General features: G+C 44.5%; 1 protein-coding gene across 3 annotated transcripts in view; it reads left to right on the top strand.

The window, feature by feature from the left end:
- The window catches only part of LOC138740991 (G protein-activated inward rectifier potassium channel 4-like), an 89,966-nt gene that overhangs the window by 18,257 nt on the left and 46,078 nt on the right, over positions 1–25,631 (top strand). For 2 of the 3 annotated variants that reach the window (XR_011343248.1, XM_069894401.1), the window contains exon 2: positions 19,931–20,085. The exons of the other annotated variant lie outside the window; for it this stretch is intronic. The gene's annotated coding sequence lies outside the window, so the exon portion shown is untranslated. The remainder of the gene's footprint in view (positions 1–19,930; positions 20,086–25,631) is intronic. 3 annotated transcript variants of the gene reach the window in all.

Raw genomic sequence — 25,631 nt, 5'->3', positions numbered from 1 at the left:
TGGTTGGCCCATGTGACAGACTCCTCTACATCTGGGACCCCCTGTCAGGTAGGCATTTCCTGGTTGACACGGGAACCGAGATAAGTGTCCTACCCCCCTCAGGCCTCTACCCCGCAGCGGCAAGAAGGGCCCAGCTCTGAGGGCAGCCACAGTTCCTGCATTTGAACTTTCTGAACCCGCATCATCCCTCTTTGTTTCGGCAACAGCCGCTTTACATGGACCTTCACCCTTGTGGCAGTGGTGCGATCACTTCTTCAGGCCCACTACCTGCTTGTTGACCTCAAGGGACAGTGCTTGGTACACACCAAGACCTTTCAAACTCTGCCTCTGGGGAAGCTGAGCTACACCTGGACTCTATAACACTCTCAGACAATGAATTCACCCGCATCCTGCAGAGTTTCCCTCGATAGTGGTGCCACATTTCTCCACGGCCAAACCAAAGCAGGGGTAAGGCACTACATTTTGACTAAGGGGCCTCCCGCTCCACGCCAGGACATGACAACTCCCTCCCGAAAAGCTCAGCCTGGTGAAGGAGGAGGAACTTAGGAGTGTGAGACACTCTATGACAGTCCCTGGGCCTCTCCCCTCCACATAGTGCCCAAATTAGCAGGGGGTTAGAGACCATACAGTGGCCACCACACTTGACAGGTATCCCTTACTCCACATCCAAGACTTTGCCGCCAACCTGCATGGGGCACGGGTGTTCTCCAAGGTGGACCTCATCCGGGGGGGGTACCGCCAAATCCCAGTTCACCCCCAGGACACCCCAAGACTGCGATCATAACTCCCTTTGGCTTGTTTGAATTCTTCTGCATGCCCTTCGGTCTAAAGAACGTGGCACAAATTTTCCAGTGGCTGATGGACCCAGTTCATCTATTTGGATGATATCCTCATTGCCAGGCGCAGTCACAAAGACCACACCGCCCACTTGAGACAACTGTGCACCTGGTTGAGTGAGTTTGGGCTGACTGTCAACCCCGTGAAGTGCCAGTTTGGTCTAGACACTATTGACTTCTTACAGCACAGGATTAACAGACATGGGCCCTCACCCCTCCCCGAGAAGGTTGAGGTGGTCCAGCATTTTGCCAAGCCACGCATGGTGAAAGGACTGCAGGAATTCACTGGTATGAAGAACTTTTACTACAAATGCATATTGGCAGCGGCATGCATCACATCGGGCTCTTTGCACTGGTGACCAACAAGACAAGAGAAATTGCTTGGGATGAGGAATCCTCCAGGGCATTCCAGAGGGCTAAAGGCCTGCTGGCCAATGCCACCCTCTTGGTCCACCCCAGATCAGAGGCACCTACCACTGTAACTGTCAACACCTCCAGCACAGTGGTACGGGGCCATGGTCGAACAACTCATCGAGGGCCAGTGGCAACCCCTGGCCTTCTCCGCCCCCTCCCCGGAACTCAAATACAGTACTTTTGTCCTGGAGCTGTTAGTGCTGTACCTGGCGGTAAGACATTTCTATTACTTTTGGAAGTCTGGCAGTTCAGGGTGTTCATTGACCACAAGCCACTGATTTTCACCTTCCATAAGGTATCGGGCCCGTGGTCGGCTTGACAGTGGAGATACTTGACCTACGTGTCCAAATTTAACACAGACATTCAGCATATCATGGGGAAAAACAACATGGCTGACACCCTGTCATGCCCCACAATCAAGTCGATACATGCCCTGTCCCAAGGAGCTGATTACGTGGCCCTCGCCAAAGCACAGCAGCAAGACCCTGAGATTTCCACTTACAGGCAGCCGTCTCCAGTCTCAGAGTTGAAGATGTCCCTGTTGGCCCAGGTAACCTGACACTGCTATGTAACATTTCCGTCCCATCGTCCAGATTTTTGAGGCCATCCACAAACTGGCGCACCCTTCTGTCTGTACCATGGTCAAAATGGTGGCCAACAGGTTTGTCTGGCATGGCCTCCATAAACAGGTCAGCTAGTGGGCCAAGACCTGCATGAATTGTCAATCCTCCAACATGCAGGTTCACACCAGAGCGCCCACAGACTTTTGAGCTGGCGTGGCGCAGTTTTAGCCACATGCACATTGACTTAGTGGGGCCTTTACCAGTTTCCCATTGGGCAAGATACCTCTTGATTATGGTTGACGGCTCCATGAGATGGCCAGAGGTGGTCCCACTGGCTCATACCACCACAGAAACATGCGCCAGGGCATTCATTGACACATGGGTGTCCCAATTTGGGGTCCTGGAGCACCTCAACTTGGATAGGGGGGCACAATTCACCTCCAGGCTCTGGGCAGCACTGGATAACTTCCTGGAGACACAGCTCCACCATTTTTTGGCATATCACCCTCAAGCCGACAGGTTGGTGGAGCGCTTCCACAGCCTTGATGGCCTGGCTCAAGGATCACAACCGTGTGGACGAACTGCCTTTGGTCCTGTTGAGAATCTGTACCATTCCGAAGGAGAATTTCAATCTTTTGGTGGCAGAGATGGTCTACAGCACACCTTTAATCATCCCTGGGGAGTTCCTGGTCCCCAATAAGTGCCTGGAAGACCCTGCGGCGAACCTCAAGAACTTACGGTGAAAACTGAGGTCCTTGGTCTCACGGCAACCCCAACCAAATGGCCAGCCCAAGCATAATGACTTAAAGGACTTAAAGACTTGTCAGTATGTGTTCATGAGGAGGGGTGTGCACAAACCCTATGAGGGGCCCTACAAAGTCGTTAGAGACAACGGTTCCACCTTCGTCCTCAACATCGGTAGTAAGGAGGAAACTTTTACCATCGACCACCTGAAACCACCATATCTGAAATGTAATGAGCCAGTGTGCACTCCGCTCCTGTGATGCAGGGGCAGGCCACCTAAGGCTATGGACAATTTCCCGGTCGCTGGTTCTTGGGGGGGGGTCATGTAGCAGACCGCACAGGGAGATGTGAACCGACCAACAAAATGGCCGACAAATGTGGCGACTGCATGGACCTTGGAGGTGACACCGGCCACCGTCCCAGGTGACCTCGGCATGGGAGGAAGATGGGGAACTTGTGCGGGAAAGTTGATCAACCTGAGGTCAGCACTCCGATGACACGGGGCCCTGATGTCAGTGCCAGGGGCCCATGTAAGCAGAGCTGCCGGTGCAATAAAGTAGTCTTCGATTTCGATTCCTCGTGTATGTCTTCCTTCCACACTCTCTGTAACACGTATGCTACAACGTGAGAATATATTCATTTTAATACAGTTCACTTTTACAATTCATTGGAAGAGTTGCCCATTTATTTAAATCTTTTTCAATTTTTTTAAGGAAGGGTAAATAGTTCATCTTATACATATTCTTTAAAATCATTCTCCGTTTTGATCTCCAACTATTTGATCTCGTTCTTAGGCCATCTAAATTGTGTATTCCTTTAGCAGTTTATCATCCCCATCAGTTAGTAATATGATCTCACTCTTGTACCTGTTTATTTTGTATCCACAGACCCTCCCATAATCTTCCAGTTGTGAGTGCAACCTTTCTAGAGAAGTTTCAGGCTCTGTCAGATATATTAATAGGTCATCTGCAAAAATGACTAATCTTGTGTTCATCTCTGAACCCCTTAATGTCTAGATCCTGTCAAATAATTTCCACCAGAAGCTCTATGGCTAATGCAAAGAGAGCCAGAGATAGGGGACATCCTTTGCTGCTGCTTCTAGATAGTAGGAATGTTGGAGACACTTGACCATTCGCCACAATTCGAGCCTTAGATTTGTTCTATAGGGCTCAAATCCAGTTCATGACCTAATCCAAATTTCTCCAATACTTTAAATAAAAAGTCTCACTCTGGTCTATCAAAGGCTTATTTTCATATCCAAGGTATCTGCCACACTTAATTCATCTGTTTTCTTACAAATCCTGTTTGATCCTTGTTTATCAATTGGGTCAAAAATTTTGCTAATTCCATTTGCCAAAGTTTTCTCAAGTATTTTATGGTCTATATTTAACAAAGAAATCAGCCTCTGTGATGACAGTTTCAATAGGTCCTTATCTTTCTTAGGGATTACCGTTATTATTGCTGTTGAAAGGAATACCAGCAAAATGTGTGATCCAACCACCTGATTTAATTATATAGAGGTATTGATAAATCCTTAAATTCTTTATAAAATTCCAATGGAAAACTATCCTCGCCGGGAGATCGATTAACATGTAATGAATTTATTGCTTCTTCAATGGTGATCAGGTGGAGTAAACATCTTTAGTGAACTGTCCTACTCCACCCATATCCTTACAATGGTCAACAATGTGCACCAGTGGCTCTTTTCCTCAGAAGCCTGAAGAGATTTGGTATGTCATCTGCATCCCTTATCAATTGAAAGCACCCTGTCAGGGTGCATCACTGTATGGGACCGGAACTACTCCACCCAAGAAACTGCTGAGGGTTATGAAGGTAATTCAGACCATCATACACACACCCCTCCCCTCCATCATCTCCATAAGTTCTTCTCACTGCCTTGGAAAAACAACCAACATATTGAAAGACGAGCCTCTTTCAGGTGGCCAGAATGCCCCAAAGTAAAGCTGCATATTCTACCTGAATGCGGCTGCTAGGGGGAGGGTTGATGACAATCAGCCATTTTTCCAAACCCCTACTGCCTGACAGCCCCCACCCCGCGCTTGAGAGCACCCTCCCCGCTGCCCCTGCCTTGACGTCCCGCGCCGGCTGCCCCTGCCCCGATGTCCTGCGCTGGCCACCCCTGCCCCTACGTCCTGCGCTGAGAGTGTGCTCCAAGGTGCCTCTCCTGCAGCTGTCCCTTTCAGGTGGACAGTGCAGTGCTTTCAGGGCTGCCAGCTGAAAGACCATTCCACAGGGCTCTATCCGCTTCTGCAGGCACATTCTTGGCAGATAATGCAACTGAAAGCGGCTTAATTCCACTCTCGTTGTACTCTCTTTACTCCATAGTTCCTTTTTCACAGTGGTCAGATTCCTAAGTCAATAGCACGCATGGAATTGTTACATGGCAGCTGACCTTTCGGGGTAACTCTGCACATCTGTGTTGTTTTACTGGCTGCTCTATACATGAGATGTCTAGCTCGACTGCTCAGAAACAAAACTTTCTCACTGCACCGTGTTACGTGACAAACTAAAACTTGAGTTAGATGCCCCGTAGAAAACTGAAGCTTGAGGCCCAATCATATGGAGTTGGGGATGTTGTAGAGAGGGAAAGATAAAACAGCAGTGGTGTTAACCTCACAAATTCACTGCATAGATTGCAGCAAGAAATTCTCAAGCCCTTTATTGTGAAGAAGATGATAGAGGTGCAGGAAAAGGTATGAAATCGGTCACTAAGACGATACCAGAATTTAAAGTCAGAGAATCATGCAACGTGGTTGTGCCCAATTGGTAAAGATTGAAGAGTTCAGGGCTGTATCCTACAGAGGAGGGACTGATAGGTAGCCAAGCACAATCTGCTGGGGGACCTCAGTGGGCTGAACAGCATCAATGGGAGAAAAAGTATGTCACTGTTTTATCTTAAAGCGTGGGTGATTATTTTTCTCCCGCTGATGTTGCTCAACCAGCTGCATCCAGCCAGCAGATTCCAGCCTCTGCCATCCCCTGTGTGTCTCCCCGACTGATGAACGACTCCCAGACCCGCCTTGTGATTATGAGGAGGATTGGTTTGTATCTAATTGGACAATCATCTTAAAGCCAAGGCATATTTGTGGTATATGTTCTTGCATGATGTATTATGCTTTTTGTTCAATCTTGGCATAATAGGATTATTTCCAGCTGTGTGGACTGTGTCAATATATTCCTGATTGAGGCAGCATAAGGTATGCCTGTCAATATTCCTGTTTTCTGCAGATTGCATGGTGTGGGTCTATTCCCAGTTGTGCATCATGAGTCCTGGGCATTCGTGCATTCCTTTGTTCAAACCCTGTAGCAGTTCAGCTACTATTTATTTGCAGTAAAAACACAGCAGTTCAAACAGTCTCAGTCTCTTCCTTATTGCTTTGCAGTACTGGTACATCCGAGGGAGGGAGTTCCAAAGCTCCAGCCCTGGCAACTGAAGGCATGACCATCAATAGTGGGCCAATTAAAATACAAAAGGTCCAAGAAGCCAAAGACGGAGGAATTAAGAGATGGTGATTTGAGGGAGATAAGATCACAAAAAAAAACCTTTTGGCCTTTTTAGTCCACCTCAGCTGAAAATATGGAGAATAATACTGCTTTCCACCTTTCAGTCCTCAGAGTTTTGGCTTCTCCGCCTCTGTTCCGCATCCAGATACTTTTTGAAAATGAACAAACTGTCTGCTTCAACCACCTTCTCAGAGAGTCCCAGGGCACTTGTATAAAAGACCAAATCCTTGCTTTAATCCTTCCATCTCTCAAATCTATGCTCTAATTAATGATCCCTGCGATCATAGATCGTTCCCACTTACCATCTATCCAGACCTCCTATAATTCTAAAAACCTCAATTATTTCCCCACTCATACTCTTAAATGTAGACATACAGCATGGTATGACAGCCTGTGCCATCCAAATACCCCAATTAACCAATGAACTCGTACATTTTGAAAGGTGGGAGGAAACTGAAGCACCCAGGGGAAACCTACACAGACACAGGGACAATGTAGAAATTCTTTACAGACAACAATGGAATTTCCTCTGAAGAAAATCTTTCCCAGCTTCAAGAAGTTATTAGCAAGAGAGCCCAGTGTTCAACCACACAAACTAGTCATAAGATGTTCTCATTGACCTCAGCCCCAGCTCCCTCTTTGGGTAAAAGGGTTAAAAAGATAAAGGTTCCATTATTGTCACATCTAGAATACATGGCCTTTGCTTTTCCCTGTTGTCCATTAATTGAATATACTAAATGACACTGCTCAGTTGGAGAAGTCTAAACATTCATAGCTCTGAATGGAGATGTCCCTCCTCACATTGGGTTTCAGGGTTTAACCCCTTGAGATGTTTTGTCCTAATTTAGAATAGATCCTCTCAAATCTACCAAATCAAGCACCTCTGAATCTTGCATGTTTCAACAAGGTCATTCTTGTGAACTCCAAGGTTTCTGTTGCTTTCCTCGAGGACAACGAATTTACAAGGATGGAGAACCTTGGCTGAACCGTTTGTACAGCAAGCATATCCTTCTAAACTCCACAATACTGGAATTGAGGAGGGTTTCACCTATTAATCTTGGAAAGTGCAAAAGGAAGAGCTGCTCCAAATAGAGGCCACAGAATTCTAGTCCAAATCTATCCAATAAGGGCATTCAAATTTATCAGAATAGTAGATCCAGAAAATAATATAGTGGATATGAACTGCCCAGTAATAGAGTCGAAGAGTAGGTAAAGCCAGACCACTGTCTTTAATATCTGCAAATGGAATTTACACAATCTGGCATTCTGCTTATTCCAATATAAGATATTTTAGAGTCAATATTGTCAGGAAAGGTAAGATTATCATCTTAATAGGATTAATATGACCTATTAAAGGTAAAGCCAATGGAGACCATTTAGAAAGAGATTGTTTCACATAATCTATCAAAGGAAGAAAGTTAAATTTATATCAATCTTTAAATATTTTGGCAATTTTAACCCCAAGATCTGTAAAATGGTCTTTAACCACTCTAAATGGAGTGTGATTATGCTTGTTTATTGGGAATAATTCACTCATAAAAATCAATTAATATCCCGATAAACTACCAAATTAGGACAACATTGGAGGAATAGATTTCTTAGGATCTTAAATCTACACTCAAAGATCATCTGCATAAAAAGATACTTTGTTTCTTTATAATCTCCATCTCCTTTATTAATTTCCCGAATGTCACTGAAATCCTGAAGTGTTATTGCTAGGGTTCCAAAGCTAAATTAAATAATAAAGGGCTAAGAGGACAAACCTATCGAGTTTCTCAAAATAACCTAAAAAGCGAAGATTTTTGATTATTCGTAATTACAGCAGCGACTAATTCTTGGTAAATCAAGTTAATCCAAGAGATAAAATCAGGGCCAAAATTAAATCTTTTCAAAACTTCAAAGAGATATCTCCATTTCACTTTATCAAAAGCCTTTTCTGCATCTAACAACACTATACATTCTGGAGCTTTAAGCAATGGGGAATAAATTATATTCATTCATCTACAGATATTAATGTGTGAATTTCTAATGTGTGATAATCTGAAAAAGAATATTTTCCATCTATTAGCTAAAACATTGGAAAGAATTTTAGAATCAACATTCAGTAATGGTATTAGTCTATTAGGAAGCACAATCAGTATCTCTTATCCTTTTTAGGAATTAAGGAAATTGACACTTTCTAAGATTAGTCGACATACCTTCAACTCAATACTTAAACATACATTACCGATTTGGTTTCAATTTCAGAAGTTCTTTGACTTATTTTATCCAGCACCTTTTTTCTTAATTTTTTTTTCAAACGCCTATCGATCCTCCTCTTTTTGAAAACTTAAAGGAATCGTTTCTTTTTCAGATTTGTTTCTAGATGGTAGCTTTAATGTTTTTGAACAATTATACAATAAATATAATATACCTAAGTCACCTTTTTAGATATTTCCAAGTTAGAATAATTTATGGCCTAACTTTCCAACATTGTGCCAATAGGATTTAGTTGATGCTTTTTTTTAAAATTTGAACCCTTCTCATAAGGGTTTAATAGGTAACATTTATAATAATTTATTAAGATTGCAATCAAAATCTAATGTCAAAATTAAAAGGTCCTGGGAAGAGGAACTTCAGTGCCTTCTTCCATAGGAATTATGGGAGAAGATTTTTGGATTAGTTAATATCACTTCAATATGTGCTCGTCATTCTTTGATTCAGTTTGAAGTGGTCATATGTTGAAAGACAAATTGGCCATATTTTTTCGAAAATAAGTCCGATTTGTGATGGATTAACAGAAGTGGCTTCTCTAATTCATATGTTTTGGTCATATTAGAGGGGTATTGCATAGATATTTTAAAGCCTTTGTCAGCTTTGACTGCTCTTTTTGGAATTATAGTTCCAGAAGTGGGATGAATTCCCACTTCCATTCATCGGGTTCTATCCTTTTCTACCTTGTTAACTAGAAGAGTGATCTTATTTAAATGGAAAGATTCTAATCTGCCTACCTTGACTCAATGGTTCCCTCAAATTAAGTCATGTTTAAGTTTAGAGAAAGTTAAGAGTCGTACACTTGGTACTTCGGTTAAATTGGAAGAGACTTGCCGACCTTTTATGAATTATTTCCACATTTATTATTTTCCCTTCTGGACTGCATTTAATTTTTTTTTTTTGCTTTGTTGGTGAAGACCAGATGATTAATTTTTATGAATAAATTCTCAGGATGGGCTGCCCAGTCTTTTTCTTTGTTTCTCTTTGGGTTTTTTTCTTAGATTAGGTGGGGTTTTTATGTAATAAATGTTTTTCTTTTATTGACAATTTCAGTTTGAGGAGATCAGAACATATTCGTTAATTATTCTGTAATGCATCAGATAGTGATATTTTCTCCCCTTTTTTGATTCTGTTCACCTATAATATGATTAATAAAAAGAGGAGGTTGCACCAAAGCCTTTCCATTTGTGTCAATGACCCTCCACCCATCAGTGCATGTCATTCCTCTTAAAATTGTAACTTCCAGTTTCAATTCTTCCTACTTTGGTGGATAATCTCCAATTTACCCACTGTTATTTTATTTAATTCAGAGATTCAGCATAGTAGCTGGCCCTTCCAGCCCATGAGCCCACACTACCCAAATACACGCACATGATCAATTAACCTACCGACCCTGTACATCATTAGAATGTTGGGTGGGGGGGGGGAACTGGAGCATCCACAGGGAACCCATGTAGACAGGGGTGCAAACTCTGTGCAGACAGTGGTGATGCACCAACTCAGGAAACTTGCATACATTATATTTCAGCTTAGTCATTGATACGGAGTTGAAAATAACTGAAGGCACAAGTCGGGACTTGCTCTCTTGAAGATGATCCCTCATGCATTAAATTTAATGCTGCCAATTTACACCCCCAGTACGTTTTCAACAGTGGGATTAACTGGAGTCCTGGGGAAACCCAAACAGACACAAGGAGAATGTATAAACTCCTTATAGCACAAGATTCAAACCCCAGTCCCACTGTAACAGCATTGCTCTAACCACTGCGTTAACCATGCTGCCCAACAATGCCCTTAAAGTTAGATCACATGGGATCCAAGGTGAGATGGCAGAATAGATAGAACATTGGCTTCAAGGTAGACAGCAGAGGTGATGTTTTTGCACTGGAGGCCTGTCCATAGTGTTCAAGTTCGAGTTCAAATTAATTAATTTCTGACTACACATTTACAGCCAGACCACAGTGCACACACAATACACAGCATATAACGATCACTTATATACATAAAGAAATAATTTTAAAAAGTTATATATAGAGATATAGGTACTGGAATGATTTATTTGGTTACAGGATACTGTTCATCAATCTGACAGCCTGTGGGAAGAAGCTATTCCCCAGCCTGGCGGTCCTGATTTTGGTGCTCCTGGACCTCTTTCCTGATTGAAGTGGGTCAAAGATGCCAATTGCTGGATGGGAAAGGTCCTGAACAATTCTTTATGCCCTATTTAAGCAACGCTCCTGATTAATGTTGACAATATTTGAAAGGGAGACCCCAGTAATCTTCCCAGCCATTTTGATGGTCCTTGATCAGTTGGGCAGGTGGGGAAAGGAATTTAATACAGAGAAATATGAGGTATTGCATTTTTCGAAGTCTAATTTAGGTAGGTCCTACACAATGAAGAAAGGGGATCCAGGAGTGTGTAAAGGGATCTAGGTGAACAGGTACATAATTGCTTAAAAGTAGCATCACAGTTAGATAGAGTGGTCAAAAAGGTTTCTAACATATTGGCCTTTATCTGTCAAAGTATTGAGTATAGCAGTTAGGAGAACATGTTACAGATGTATAAGGTGTTTGTGAGGACCCATTTTGTTTGGTTTTGGTCACTGTGCTACAGGAAAGATGTTGTCAAGCTGGAGAGGGTGCAGAGAAGATTTATGAAGATGTTACCAAGACTCGGGGCCTGAGCTGTAGGGAGAGGTTGTGGAAGCTGGGGATTTATTCCTTGGAGCGCAGGAGGATGAGGGGTGATCTCACAAAGGGGTATAAAGTAATGAGCGGAATAGATTGGGTGAACACAGAGAGTCTTTTGCATAGAGTAGGGGAATCAGTAACTAGAGGACATAGGTTTAAAGTGAGGGGGAGAGATTTAACAGAAAAGGGGTAACTTTTTTTACACAGTGGAAGCTGGGTGTATGGATCAGGCTTCCAGAGGAGGTGGCTGAGGCAGGGATGGTTGCAATGATTAAGTAAAAATTGACAGATGCACGGGCAGGATGTGTGAGAGGGATATGGGCCAAGCGTGAACAGGTGAGACAAATGTGAGTGGGACATTTCAGCTGGCCTTGACTGGTTGGGCCGAAGGGTCTGTTTCCATGCTGAACGACTACTTCACTTCATTAACCCTTTCTGTCTGCAGCAAGATTGTATGAACTGTTGATAAAATGGCCTTTTGGAAGCCCCAATGCTCTGAATCAACTAATTTTCCATTATCTACACTGCAGGAGCCATCCCCCAAAAAACTAAAATAAAGTTGTTAAATACAATTTCCATTTCATAAAACCACACTGACTGCTTTAATAAAATTATGTGTATAGGGTGGGTTGCAGCATTTCCTTAATGACCGAGACCAGTCATTCTCAGGACTTTAAGGGGGACCACGGACTGCACTTATAATTTTTTTTATCAGTAAGGAAGAGTTGTATGGAAGAAACCAACTAAACTTGACTGCTTCTCAGGGAAGGGAGCCCAGAAACTTTGAGCAAAATCCTAAGTGGGGGGGGGAACCATAGCTGACCTAGATTATTGTGTCAATTCTGGTAATCTCATTACAGGTAGCTTTGGAGAGGATACAAAGGAGATTTACCAGGGCATGTTTCATCTTGTATTCGTATGTGTGAGTTTCTAGACAACACATGGATGAAGGAAAAGGTTCTTTAAAGTTGATGTAAACAGCTCTATGAGGCTGCGTTTCCATTACAGATGTGCATACTGTGTGTCTCCTGCTCTGTGTCAGCCCTTGGTGGTTGTCAAGTCTAATCATTTCTTTAGTTTTGGTGACATTGAATGCAAGGTTGTTGATGGTGCACCATTCAGCCAAGCCTTCTCTCCCTCGATGATTTAAGTACATACCAGGGGTGTAGGTTAATTGGGCAGCCCAGATTCGTGGACTGAAATGGCCTGTTAACATGCTGTATGTCAAAATTAAAAATTAATAGGTTGCTCATCCCTGATCTAAGTAATGCAATAAAATTGTTGGGAAACTGCAGAAGGCATCATTGATAGTACCTTTATGTGACACTAAAGAATCTACTCTTCACTGGCCCATTGAGTTCCAAGTCCATCACAGCCTTGATCAAGGACGTGAACTCTGGAGGTTAGGTGAAAACATCTGGCCCCATACCAGTCAGCATTTAAGCAGTGTGGCATCAAGGAACCCTGGAAAAAAAGTCAAAGGGCATCAAAGAGAAAATACTCCAGAGAGAAACTATGCTTGAGGAACTCAGCAGGTTAGAAAGCCTGCAGTGATGGGTAGCCAATATGTTTCAGGCCTGCAGTCTTCAACAGGAATATGCATGTTCACCTGTTTTTCCAGATTCCCGACAAAGGGCTCAGACCCGAAATGTTAGTTGCCCTTGACTAATTCAACGTGACCTGCTGAATTTCTCCAGCTTGTTTGTGCATTGCACTTGACCCTGGTGACATTCCTCACACAAAAGAGAATGGTTGTAGTTGTTGGAAGTCAATTATATCAGTTCCAGGACCTCACCACGGGAGTTTCTAAGGCAATTTCCTGGGCCCCACCATTTTAAGCTGCTTCAGCAATGATCAATGACCCTCTACCCATCAGTGGGTCAGAAATAAGGACGTTCATTGATGATTACACAATGTTCAATCCCAATCTCAACTCCTCCTCATTGAGCAAGTGAAGCAGCCTGAGCCTCAGGCACCGCGACCTGGCTGATAAATTGCCAAAACATTTACAGCCCAAATAGACAACAAAGGGGAGTCTGAGAGAAACACGATAGGATTGTAGTAAACACACCAAAATGCTGGAGGAACTCAGCCAGTCTTTTCAGCATCTAAAGGAGACAAAGATATGTTGCCGTCGTTTCAGGCCTGAGCCCTGTGTAGCATCTGCTATGGCCACACTACGGAATCAAGAGACATCCACATGGTGTGAGGGTGAACTATTAACTGACTTTATTGTATGAATTCCTCGTGCTGTGTGCAGGGAAACACCCACTTCCGGTGACATGTGCGCTGGGTTCTGGAAGTGACGTCAGCATGTCGCAGTGTCACCCCCTGGCCAGTGGTGCGCTACCCAGAAGCGGTGATGTCCCCTGGGTAACACACGGCGTAAACCGTGGACATCGCCTCGGGAGTGAAGGGGGACCCACACCATTTTGAGTCGGACGACTGGGGCAGCAATTCGGCCCATCTAACCGTGAGGTTGCTTGGCCCGCTACACCACCAAACTCCCCCTCCCGAATCACTGCTGACCTCTGAGTAGGTTATTGTGCAGTCTTTGGGTGAGTAGTCTCTGCGTCTGACCTGGGGGTCTGGGACAGGTTGGCCTGAGTTCAAATGCGCTGCCTTGAGGTGGTCGATCCTGAACCTGTCCTGTCGCCCGCCAATGTCCATTGTAAAAATGACACCATCCCACTGTGACACCTTGGCTGGGCCTTTGTAAGGACACTGTAGGGATGTTCTTGCTGTCCTCTCTGCGCAAAGATGTAGCCAGTGGACTGTAGGTCCATGGGGATGTGGCAGGGTGGGAACCATGTCAGGAAGGTGGCGGGGGTGCCTGTTCACCAGTTTGCACCCTCCATCTCTGGAGGACATCTAGGGTGCTAGACTGTGGGGTGGGTGGTGGGGGTTGAAGTAAATGTCCCCGGGGATGGTAAGTGGGAAACCGTACACCATCTCAGCAGCAAGGCTGGAGGTCTTCCTTCAGAGCTGTGTGGATGCCTAACAGCACCCATGGGAGTTTGTTCATCCAATTCAGGCCTTGTAGTCGAGCTTTTAGGGCTGCCTTTAGGAGTCAGTGGAAACACTCGACCAGGCTGTTTGCCTGAGGATGGTAGGCTATGGGGTGGTGTAACTGGCCAGGGCAGTGAGGAGGAAAGGCCAGAATTGCTCGTACTTATGCTCCATGGGAGGATTTTCCATGAAGGAGCTTACTTTGGCTGCAGTGGCAGCGTCCAGGGTGCTGACAACGTGCCAGAACTTAGTGTCCTCTGAGATGATGTCTCTGATGTGGAACTGGGACTTGGCCAATTGCAGCCAGTTCCTGGCCTGGCTCACCCAGAATGGTGGCAAATGCAAGCCCACAATGTTAGTCACAGCCATTGCAACTGCAGTAATAGCAGCAACCAGCAACCAGATGTTTCAGCGGCTTATGGACATGATTGGGTTCGAGGTGGGTTCCAAAAACATTGGAACTGTCAGGGTCACCACTGTAGCGTCTGCTACGGCAACACTACAGAATCTGAAGGGTGAACCAGTAACTGACTTTATTGTTTGAATTCCTGCGCTGCGCGCGATGTGTGCGCTGGCTTCCGAAGTGACGTCAGCGATCATTGCGTCACTCCCCGGCCAGTGGTGCGCCACCTGGAAATGGTGATGTCCTCTGGGCAACAGGTGTCATTAAGCGCGGGGTTCTCCTCGGGAGTGAAGGTGGAGCCACGCCATTTTGAGTCGGAAGACTGGGGTGGCGATTCATTCCATCTAACCGCGCGTTCGCTCAGCCCACTACACCTTCTTCAAGGAAATATCAGAAAAGGCAAAAGCAGGATGTATCCGAAAGTCTCAGAATTCAAACTATGGGGGAGGAATCCAGACCAACAAAAGCTATTAATTGGATATGATAAGGGACTAGATAGAATTTATCATGTCTGTGCGAAAGGAGATAGAAAAAGAAGAGAGGGAAAGCAAAGGGGTGGGGGGATGAAATTTAATGCAAGCCAGAGAATCAATATTAATAACATCCAGTTGGAGTGGGCCCAGTCGGAAGATTAGGTGCTGTTCCTCCAATTTACAGGTGGTCTCAGGCTGGCAGTGCATGAGTCCATGGACAGACATGTCAGCAAGGGAATGGGATGGAGAATTGAAATGAGTGGCCACTAGGAGATCCACATTATTGCAGTGGACAGAGCTGAAGTTCTCCACTAAGTGATCTCCCAGTATGCATCCAGTCTCTCTGATGTAGAGGAGACCACAGTGGCAGCACCGGATGTAGTAGATGACCCCTGCAGATTCACAAGTGAAATGTTGCTTCACGAGGAAGGATTGTTTGGGACCCCGAATGGGGCTGAGGGAGGAAGTGTGGGCACAAGTGAAGCATCTCCTGCGGATACAGGAGTAGGACATAAGGGGACAATTGGTGGGGAGGGAGTAGTGGACAAGGGAGTCATGGAGGGATCGGTCCCTGTGGAAAGCGGAGAGGGGAGGAGAGGGGAATATGTGTCTAGTGGTAGGTGTTGGAAATGGCAGAGAAGGGTATGTTGGATGCTGAGGCTGGTGGGGTGGTAGGTTAGGACAAGGGGAATTCTGTCATTACAAGTGGGGGGGAGGGGCCAGGGCAGTTGTGTGGGTAATGTAGGATATGTGGGTGAGTGCCTCGAGGTCGGTTCCTAGACTCGATGTCCGTGGCCAGGATGATGCTGATCTGGGCCCCAGTGTCAACAAGGAAGCTCCAACCACTGACTGAGTCCCACAGGTAGAGGAGGCTGTGTCTTTGACCAGCCACCGCAGCCAATAACAGCAGCCGGCCTGCTCATTTCCCTGGAATGAGCAGGACTGACAACACTTCCGAGCCTTGGCTCCCCAGCGCTGGTGGTAGAAGAGGAGGCCCGGAGCAGATGCCGTGCCCCTGCAGGGGCCGGGTGTTCTACCGCAGCAGTAGGCGCAGGCTTGGTGTGGTCATGCCCATGCCTCATGACCTGTTGGACCACCGAGCCCTCCGGGAATCACTTGAGCCATAGCACTTGGGCCTTCTGAGCAACCTTCCTCGGGTCGGTAATGCTCTCTTGGGCCAGTAACGGCCAAATGTCATTGGGCAGATGGTTGAGGAAAATTCGCTCCAAGAGTGGGCAGTTGGTGTGATCACCCATGAGCGCAAGCATCTAGTCCATCAGCTCCACCAGAGACCTGTCCCCCAAGGCGTCGAGGTGCAGTATCCGAGCGGCATGCTGACACCTGGATAGTTCGAGGGATCTGGTGAGCCCTTGCTTGATGGTCCCGTATTTGTCTTCAGTGGGCGGGTGCTGAACAAGGTTCAGCACACGTTTAGCGGTGGCCTGGTGCAGGGCGGCAACCACATGGTAGAATTTGGTCGTGTCGGATGAAACCTGGCGGAGGTGAAACTGGGCCTTCATGTGTCAGAACCAGGCCTCCGGCTCCTGAACCCAGAAGTCAGGCAGCTTGACAACTATAGCACTGATCCCAGATTCGTTCATGTTGGGTTCAAACAGGTTTGAACCAGTCGGGATCACCAATTGTAGCGGCAGCTACACTGCTACTGAAAGAATACACAACCAGATGGGTTGAGCTCAGTGAGCAGAAATACTGGTTTATTGCTGGCTGGCAGGCTGGACTCCCAGCCTGGACCTGGCTAAGAACCACGCTGGGGGGCGCCAACATCACTCGGGCATCACGTGGTCCCCCAGCGCGGGCTTCTGAGCCTAGTGCTGAGAAGAAGGGGAAACCCACCCAGATGGCGCCATTTTGGCTGGCTGCCCCACCGCATGGATTACAAGCGGGGCTGGATCACCTGCCTAGTGGCATGCCACCACAGCATATGTAATTAAAGTTTAAGATATATTTCCAATCAGCGTACAGAAAAACTTAAACACAAAATAAACACAAAACACACAAGACTCACAAAACTTCGTTCTCAACTGAATCAAAGATCATAAACAAAATTCAGTTTGTTTGGTAAACTGAAGCCAAAAGATCTTTAAGAGAGAGAGAGAGAGAGGACTCAAAATTTGAAGTTGTCTTGTGTTGCTTGCAGAGAGAGGAACCATTGGCTTGGTCCGGATCCTTCTGGCTGCCTTCGGAATGTTCATCCCTTTTGATATCCCAACATTCTGAACTGTCCTCCATACCATGACTCATGCTCTGGGCCTTCTCCCACTCCACAGCATCACCCAGTGCTGGTTTATCGTCCAAGTTCAGAAATTTTTAGATCGTTTTCTACACATACTCAGTCCGTCTCCCACTCTCTCAGCAGTCCACCTTCACCTGGCTCTCTAAGGCAAACTGTCACTTTTTAAACATAAAACCACACAACACATAGGACAATATATAACACAGAACTCTATAACACCTCCCCTGCTAAAAAAAAATTTGGTCCACAAGAACAAATTTTTAACAATTAATGGAAGTATTACATTAATAAAATAAAATAAACACTCCATTTTTTACAGTAAGTATATGATTAGATTCATATCTACCCAGATTAACATCTTGACAAACAATCTGCTATTACGTTAGGGAAAAATGAAAATTCGATAGGATCAAAAAGCAAAAATTAGGGACATTAAACCTGGTGACAAAGTATTGGTTTTGTTTCCAATGCAGTGAAACCCTTTGAGAGCTCAGTTTTCAGGACCATATAAGGTGAGGTCAAAAATTAACCAGGTCACCTATGTCATTGAGACGCCTGATCATCGAAGAGAGATGCATGTCTGTCATGTGAACATGCTTAAACCTTACTTTGAGAAAATGACTGAGGAGGAGACTAAGATTCCAACCAAGGTGCTAGTTATAGAGAAAGTAAGGAGGAGATAAGTTTCATGGAAGGTCATGGAGTGCAGAAAGTGATAAGCCCAGGCTGGAAAAATTCTATAGTTTTGCAAAACTTAGACACCAAGTTAATGCATTTGACTAAATCAAAAAGGGAAGAACTGAAGACATCACTTATGAAATTTAACGATATATTCCCAGATGTTCCAAGAAGAACTACTGTGGCTTGTCATGATGTGAAGGTCAGTGATGCTAAGCCTATTAAGCAGCATCCTTACTGAGTTAATCAGGAAAAGAGCAGATTGTTGGATCAAGAGGTGGATTATATGCTCAAAAATGACATCATCTGAAAATCAAGTTCAAATTGGAGTTCACCCTGTGTTCTGGTGCCTAAGCCAGATGGCTTAATTAGGTTTATCGAAAGGTAAACATGGTGACAAAGACTGATGCGTTCCCTATTCCCAGAATAGATGATTGTATAGATATGGTGGGGAAGGCTAAGTTTCTTACAAAGATTGATCTCTTAAAAGGATACTGGTGTGTTCCTTTGACAGAGAAAGGCAGGGAGATTTCTGCATTTGTTACACCTTTGGCATTGTATGAGTATAATGTTATGCCTTTCGGGATGAAAAATGCACCTGGCACATTTCAGAGAATGATTAATGCAGTAATTCAGGAGCCTATATCGATGATTTAGCAATTAGTACAGATACATGGGAAGAACACATGCTTGAATTAGAGCAGTTATTTCAGAGACTGGTGGAAGCACACCTCACAGTGAATTTGCACAAGAGTGAGTTTGGACGTGCCACTGTAATTTATCTGGGTTATGTGGTAGGACAGGGGCAGGTTGCACTGGTTGGAGCGAGAGTATTGGGTTTCACTGTATTCCCTATCGCTGGGAATAAGAAAGCTCTTCAGAGATTTCTAGGTATGATTGGCTACTATCGTAGATTTTGTAAAAACTTTTCAGAAATTGCAGATTGTGGTGAGTGAGATGAGGACCTGTGGTACTGAGAGAGCGAGGGTCCATTTGTACCCACGAATTGAGCTGAGGGTAATCATTAAGGTATGGCAGGAGAAGCAAAGAGAGCAGGAGTCAATGCAGCGCAGGTACCTGAGATCCTGGGTGCGGGCCAAACTGGAAGGCTTTGAACTAGCGTTGGGATCCACATGGCACCAGATGATGGCGGAGGCAAGTAACCAGGAAAGAAACATGGCTGTGGAAGTGAGTCTGGGTCGGCAAGCTTGGGAACAGCAGGCAGTGAAGATGGGGAGCAGTGAGAGAGAATCCCACAGTCCCTTCAAAGAGAGGAGAGGAAATTCTTCAGGACAGCCACCTGCCATTTCCAAGTTCACCACCATCAAAAGCCTCCGTACCACATTTGACCACTGGTCCAGCCACATAAATAGCGTGTCAGAAACTAAATATCCTGCAATGAGTGACTCACTACTTGGCATCTCAAAGCTTTTTCCCATCTGGAAGACACAAAGCAGAAGTGTGATAGAATGCCCTTCACTTGTCAGAATGAATGCACCTCCAACAATCCTCAAGAAACTCAACTCTATCTCACACAAGTAGTTTTATTAAATTACCACCCATTCTAATATCTCCTTTCAAACCTGTGGCCTCAACTGCCAAGAAAGACAAGGGCTGACTTGGAAATTAAAATCCTAGTCCAGTGACTGAGGCACTAGAGCCCTTTGGTCTTGCTCGGTCTGAATCCTGAACCTCCGGTGCAGCAGCTCCATGGCAACACCTTCACCAGCAGTTGCTTTGTCATACCTTCTCGCCCCTTGGGGATGGGTAATAAATGTGGGCCTTGCCAAGAAAAGAACATTTAAATCTAATAACTTTTATCTACAAGCTTTACAAGTTTCAAATAGCTTTCCCCAAGACGAAGGGTGAAAACAAGAAAATCTGTTTTGGGCTTGCCCTCATTTCGACATGCACAGACATGTCAGTGTGACATAGGTGTGTGGGATTAATCTTTTTGCTGAAAGCTCATGTTGAGCATCAGCCACAAAGTTACACCTCCTGTTCCATGAACCAAATACCCAGGCTAGACAAACTGACGTTCAGCACTTTCTCAATGTGCCCACATTTAAACTGCTTTCTCTGTTCAGCCAACTTTAGCAGAACACTGGACCTCTGTTCCACAGCAACATCCTCGTACATCATCTCCATTTGTTGAGTCTGCCATTTACAAATGCACCCTCATCACATGCTGGAACAAGAGCGAACACTAAAGTGGCCGATGCTGGGCAGGACTGGAGTGAAGGTCAGCAAACGTCACAACCATTGGCTTGGTGGGAGGTGGAATGTGGCTCAGTTGGATTGGTCAACATATGTATCTGATCCAAATGTTATCTGCACATATATATCAATGTATCCTGAACAAACTTCTCCAAAGGGGCATGTTTTGCTGGTTAGTAGGTTAAATGGCGACTGTAAACCCTCCCCTTAAAGGTAACTGGTTAGAGAATCAGTGGAAAGTTAATAGATATGTGCGAGGGAGGGAGTTACAGGGAACTGTGGAGGAATAGAGCTGATGGGATTGCAGACAGAGCCAACATGTACTCAATGGGCTGAATGTCATCCCTTTTTGGAATACATAAATACTTGTGCTGTACCATATGTGAACATCAGTTATATTGACCTATTTAGGTTTATTAAAAATGTTGTAGTAAACCACAGTGGCAGATGTGCTTGGAGTAAACGATTCTGTTGTGGACTCAGTGACCATGCTGATTCATTTTGTGTACATAATTTGCAAGTAACTTTCCTTTACTCTGGAGAAATAATAATTTAATTAGAGGTTATTGAAATTTGTTTTCTCGACTCTTTAAATAGACTGTTTAATTAGTAAATTAGCTTTACATTAAACGACTATGGATCACGTGGACTGCCCCACGTTCAATAGCCAATCAAACACCAGACTGATTCCTGGGATGACAGGACTGACGAGTGAAGAAACATTGGATAGACCAGGGTTATTTTCATTGGAATTTAGAAGAATGAGAGAGGATTTCATTGAGACATAAAATTCTGACAGGACTAGACAGGTTAGATGCAGGGAGAATGTTCCTGATGTTGGGGAAGTCCAGAACAAAGGGTCTAAGGGCAGGGGAAAGCCATTTAGTACTTAATTCAGAGAGTTATCAACATGTGGAACTCCCAACCACACACAGTTGTGGTGCCATTTCATTACATATGTTCAAAAGGGGAGTTGGATTGTGGTCCTTGTGGTTACAGGAATTGAGGGTTAAGGAGAGAAAACAGGATTAAGGTAGTGAGGTTGCATGATCATACTGAATGGTGACACAGGCTTGAAGGGCCAAATGGCCTTCTGCTGTAACCTAATTTCTAGGTTTCTATATTATGGTAGAACTGTATTCTCTGTTTGATGATGAGGAAAGAGATTATTGGATACTGGATGAGGGTGGTCAAAATGGACAGAGGTTTATATTGTCCTGGCACGTCCAGAGATGCCAGAAATTAATCATACAAGAAGAATTAAAGCAACCACAGTTATGAATCCGTTCACTGAACTTCAGTCTTGTCATTTATTAAGGGCTGAATATCATCTGTGGTGAATGGTCATCAAGGGAAGCCCAGGACTGTCAATATTATGGGAGTGTTTGGAGGTAGAGCAGCCCAGCTGTAAAGGACTAAGGATATTTTAAATCTGCAAGCTAAGGGATGGAAATATCCTGCAGAAAGCAGGAACGTACGAATAACTCCCAGGAAAAGGTGTGGGTATCCTCCCCCACCCTTGCATGTGGTGTTACGAGGAGTAAGGAGGTTGGGAAACACGAGGCAAATTGAAGGGAGTATGAGTTTCTCTTTCTGATGATCCAATACTGAGAGACTTCCCATAGAGAACGTAGGAAACAGCCCATGATGTCTGTGCTGAACACAAAACCAAACAAAACGAGTTATCTCCAGCTTCCCGATCTGTGCCCTTCCCCTCCCCTCCCCAACTGGAATTTGGCTTTATTGAAAGGAAGGCCTCAAAAGGATACAGATTAAATACAGGTAAATGGGACAAGGCCAGAATGCCATCTTGGTCAACATGGGTGAATTGCGCTGAAGGGCCTGTTCCTTGCTCCATGACTCCCTGCATGCTCATGCATCCATCTAAAAACCTCTTGAATGCTCTTAGGTCTGCTTCCACCACTACTCCAGCAGCCCATCACTGTCTATGTAAAATTCATGCCCCACACATCTCCTTTAAATTTTCCCCCTCTCACATTAAAGGCACGTGCTCTCATATTTGACATTTTTAACCTGGGAGAAAAAATGCTGCCTGGTCCACCCTACGTATATCTCATAATTTCTCAAACTTCTATTAGGTCCATGTCCCAAAAAAAGGATCAAGAGGCAAACATCATATCATCATTCAATGAGCCATTGCTTTCCAATGAGATGTATGGTTACGCTATTCCAGTGCCTGTGCCCTGAGTTCGAATCCGCCACTGTCTCTAGGAGTTTTTACATTTCCCCCTGACCTGACTGTGTTTCCTCCAGGTATTTCTGTTTCCTCCCACCCTCCAAAACATACAAGGGTCAATAAGTTAATTAATCACATGGGTGTATTTGGGCAGTGTGGGCTTGTGGGCCGGAAGGGCCTGTAACTGAGTAGTAGCTTTAAATTTAATTAAAATAATTGCTGTGACTTGCTGATTCATTTCAGGGAAAAAAGATCTAGAGATTATCAGGAAGAGCTTCGCTGCTTTCTGATATATTTGTTATATTGGTTATTTACCTGAACAGAGTGGGTGGAACATGTGGATGTTACAAATGCTTTAGTGACACTAGTTAGAGGAGCAATCCTTCAAAAAGCAGGGAGTGGATCGTGGCCTGTTGTTTCTTGCAGGTCCTGAGCTCTCAAAAAAAAGCTTAAAGAATGTCAGAATTGTAAATCACATTGAGCCGTTTCTTGTCAGGAAATTGGCAGCCTGTAGGTCATCTGTTTTCTGCGCTGAGATCTGATGAGCTCACAGCAAAGTATGTGCTTGCTCTGATTTCTTGCTTTGCCGAACACTTTATTAACAGGCTGAAAATCTGGTAAAATGGCTGCAGTCGAGAAAATGCCATGTCTAAGTTCCAGGAATGTTTCATAAAATATGATGGACTTTTCAGGAGATGTCTCTAGAAACATTAAGAAAGAAACATTCTGCAAGTTGAGAAACACAGATAATTAATCAGTTATCATTCAGTTCTTACACAGAATTGATTTCCTTCTGGGGATGAAGAATGCAAATGGATTCCTTTGAAATCTGGAGCTAATAAAGCTCTAGACACAGCAAAGTAGGAGCAAGAGAAGCCCACTCTGCCCCTCATTGTTCAGTATGATCATGGCTGATCTAGGCTGGCCTCAACTCCTCTTCTATACCAGTTCCACATCACCCTCAAATCCTTGATCTATCTTTACCTTAATTATATCTCATGTCCACCTTCCACTACCCTTGGGGGAAGAGACTTCCAGGGATTCACCACCCTCTGAATAAAGCCATTTCTTTGCTGCTCAGTGTTTGGTGACCATTCTCTTATTGGGTAGTCCTGTCCTCATGTTTGTGATTCTCGACCCAGTGCAAACATCGTAACGTTTACTCTGTCAGCCCTTTACGATCTATTATACTTGGATAAGATTCTCCTCATTCTTCTTACCTCCAAGGAATACCATCCCAAAATGCCTGGTGTCATTTGATTGGATAATCCTCTTCTCCACAGAATTAGCCAGAATTTGCCTTTGAACTGCCTCCAATGTGCGTTTCTAATTAAGGAGATCAAACTGTATGCACTACTCCAGGTGAGGTTTCAACAATACCCTGTACAATTGTAATAAAGCCTCCCTCTTCTTAAACTCCAAACCTTTGGCAAAAAAAGGACAAAATGCCGTTTGCCTTCTTGTTGGACCTGCCTGCCAACATTTGTGATTCATGCACTAGAGCCTTTGTGGCTTCTCTCCTTTTAAACCACAGAAGACTGCAGCACAAAAACAGGTCATTCAGACCATCTAGTCTGTGCCAAATTATTATTCTACCTGGTCCCATTGACATGTACCCATCCCATCCATGTTCATTTCCAAAATTTTCATAAATGTCGAAATCATGTCATCCCAGTTATTACTGAAGTCATCAGCGACTGTTGGTATTAACCGCACCCGGTTAATAGAGAGGGGCACTGCTTTTGCAGATTTTTAGGGAGGTTTTTTTTATGGGGAAGAGGATTTTTTTTAGTTGGGGAGGTGGGGTTTTTTAATATATATTTATTTACTTAATATATATATTTAGTTGTAGTTGGAGTTTGGAGCCTTAGCTCTGGCTGTCCACCCTATCTATGCTTCTTATGTTGAGAAATCACAATCTACAGAAGGTCTTGGACAGGCTAGGAGATTGTGTAAGGAAATAGCAGATTGAGAAAAGTGTAGGAAAGTGTGTGGCCATGCATATCGATGGAAGGAATAAATGTGTAGATTGTGTTCTAAACGGGCAATTAATTCAGAAATGAGAGGTGCACATGGACCTGGGAGTCTGCGTGCCCGATTCCTCTAATGTTAATAGGCAGATGGAGCCTGTAGTAAGGAAGACAAATGCAATGCCAGCATTCATTTTGAGAGGACTACAGGATAAAACCAGAGATGAAACGTTGAGGCTTTCTAAGGTCAGACTGCATTTGAAGGATTGTGAATGATTTTGGGCTTCTTATCTGAGGAAGGATGTGTGGGTATTGGAGAGGGTCCAGATGAGGTTCAAGAGAATGATCCCTGGAATGAAAGGGTTATCTATGAGGAAGTCCCTGAAGTTTAGAAGAATGAGGGGAATCTCATTGAAACTGAATGAACACTGAAAGGGTTGGATAGAATGGACATGGAGATGTTTCCTATAATGGGGGGGGGGGGGGGAGGAGAGAGAATACAGAGTGGTGAATTTATGGAATTCATTGCCGCAGTTAGTTGTGGAGGCCATGTCACTGGGTATATTTAAAACAGAGGGAGAGATGTTTTTGATCAGGAAGGGAATCAAGTTTCAGGAAGAAGACAAGAGAATAGATTTGAAAAGAATAGTAAATCAGCCATGATGGAGTGGGAGAAATCAATGGGCTGAAAGGGGAGACATGATTGAGGTATATAAGATTATCAAGGGGCTAGGTAGGGTGAAATCGGATTACATGTTCCCAATGTTGGGAGAGTCTAGGACTAGAGGGCATAGTTTAAGAATACAAGGAAGGCCCTTTAGGACAGAGATGAGGAGAAATTTGTTTACCCAGAGAAGTGTGGATCCATGGAATGCTTTGCTGCAGAGGGTGGTAGGGGAAGATACACTAGATATGTTTAAAAGGGAGTTAGATAAGGCTCTTGTGGGCAGGGGAGTTAAGGGTTATAGGGATAAGGCAGAGAACAGATACTGACAGAGAATGAACAGCCATGATCTGAAAAATGGCAGTGCTGGCTCGACAGGCCAATTGGCCGATTCCAGCACCTATTGTCTATTGTCTAATTCCGCTCCTGTCTTATGGACACAACCCCTGACACCTGTTCCCAGTCCTCAGCCCCTCTCACCTTGTCTGTCCTTCAATCCCACATCTCTTCAACTTACTCCAGGATGTAACCACTCTACCTGCAAAGAGTGTTGGTAGGACATTCTCTGATGTATTCCCACTCACTCCTGCTCCAGCATCACTTTGTCCTTGTTCCTCTAGACCCTTCCCTCTCCCTGTAGACCCTTGCCTACAGGCCTCTGACAGAGAAATTCTGTTGACATCGTGAGCTGATGCAGGCCCCAATCGTCCACGATGAACATTAAGGAGTTGCACAGCTCA

The sequence above is a fragment of the Narcine bancroftii genome, chromosome 8 (assembly GCF_036971445.1).
Source record: "Narcine bancroftii isolate sNarBan1 chromosome 8, sNarBan1.hap1, whole genome shotgun sequence".
NCBI classification, from domain to species: Eukaryota; Metazoa; Chordata; class Chondrichthyes; order Torpediniformes; family Narcinidae; genus Narcine; species Narcine bancroftii.
Note: the sequence above shows the minus strand (reverse complement) of the source record. Positions and strands in the feature narration are given on the sequence as shown.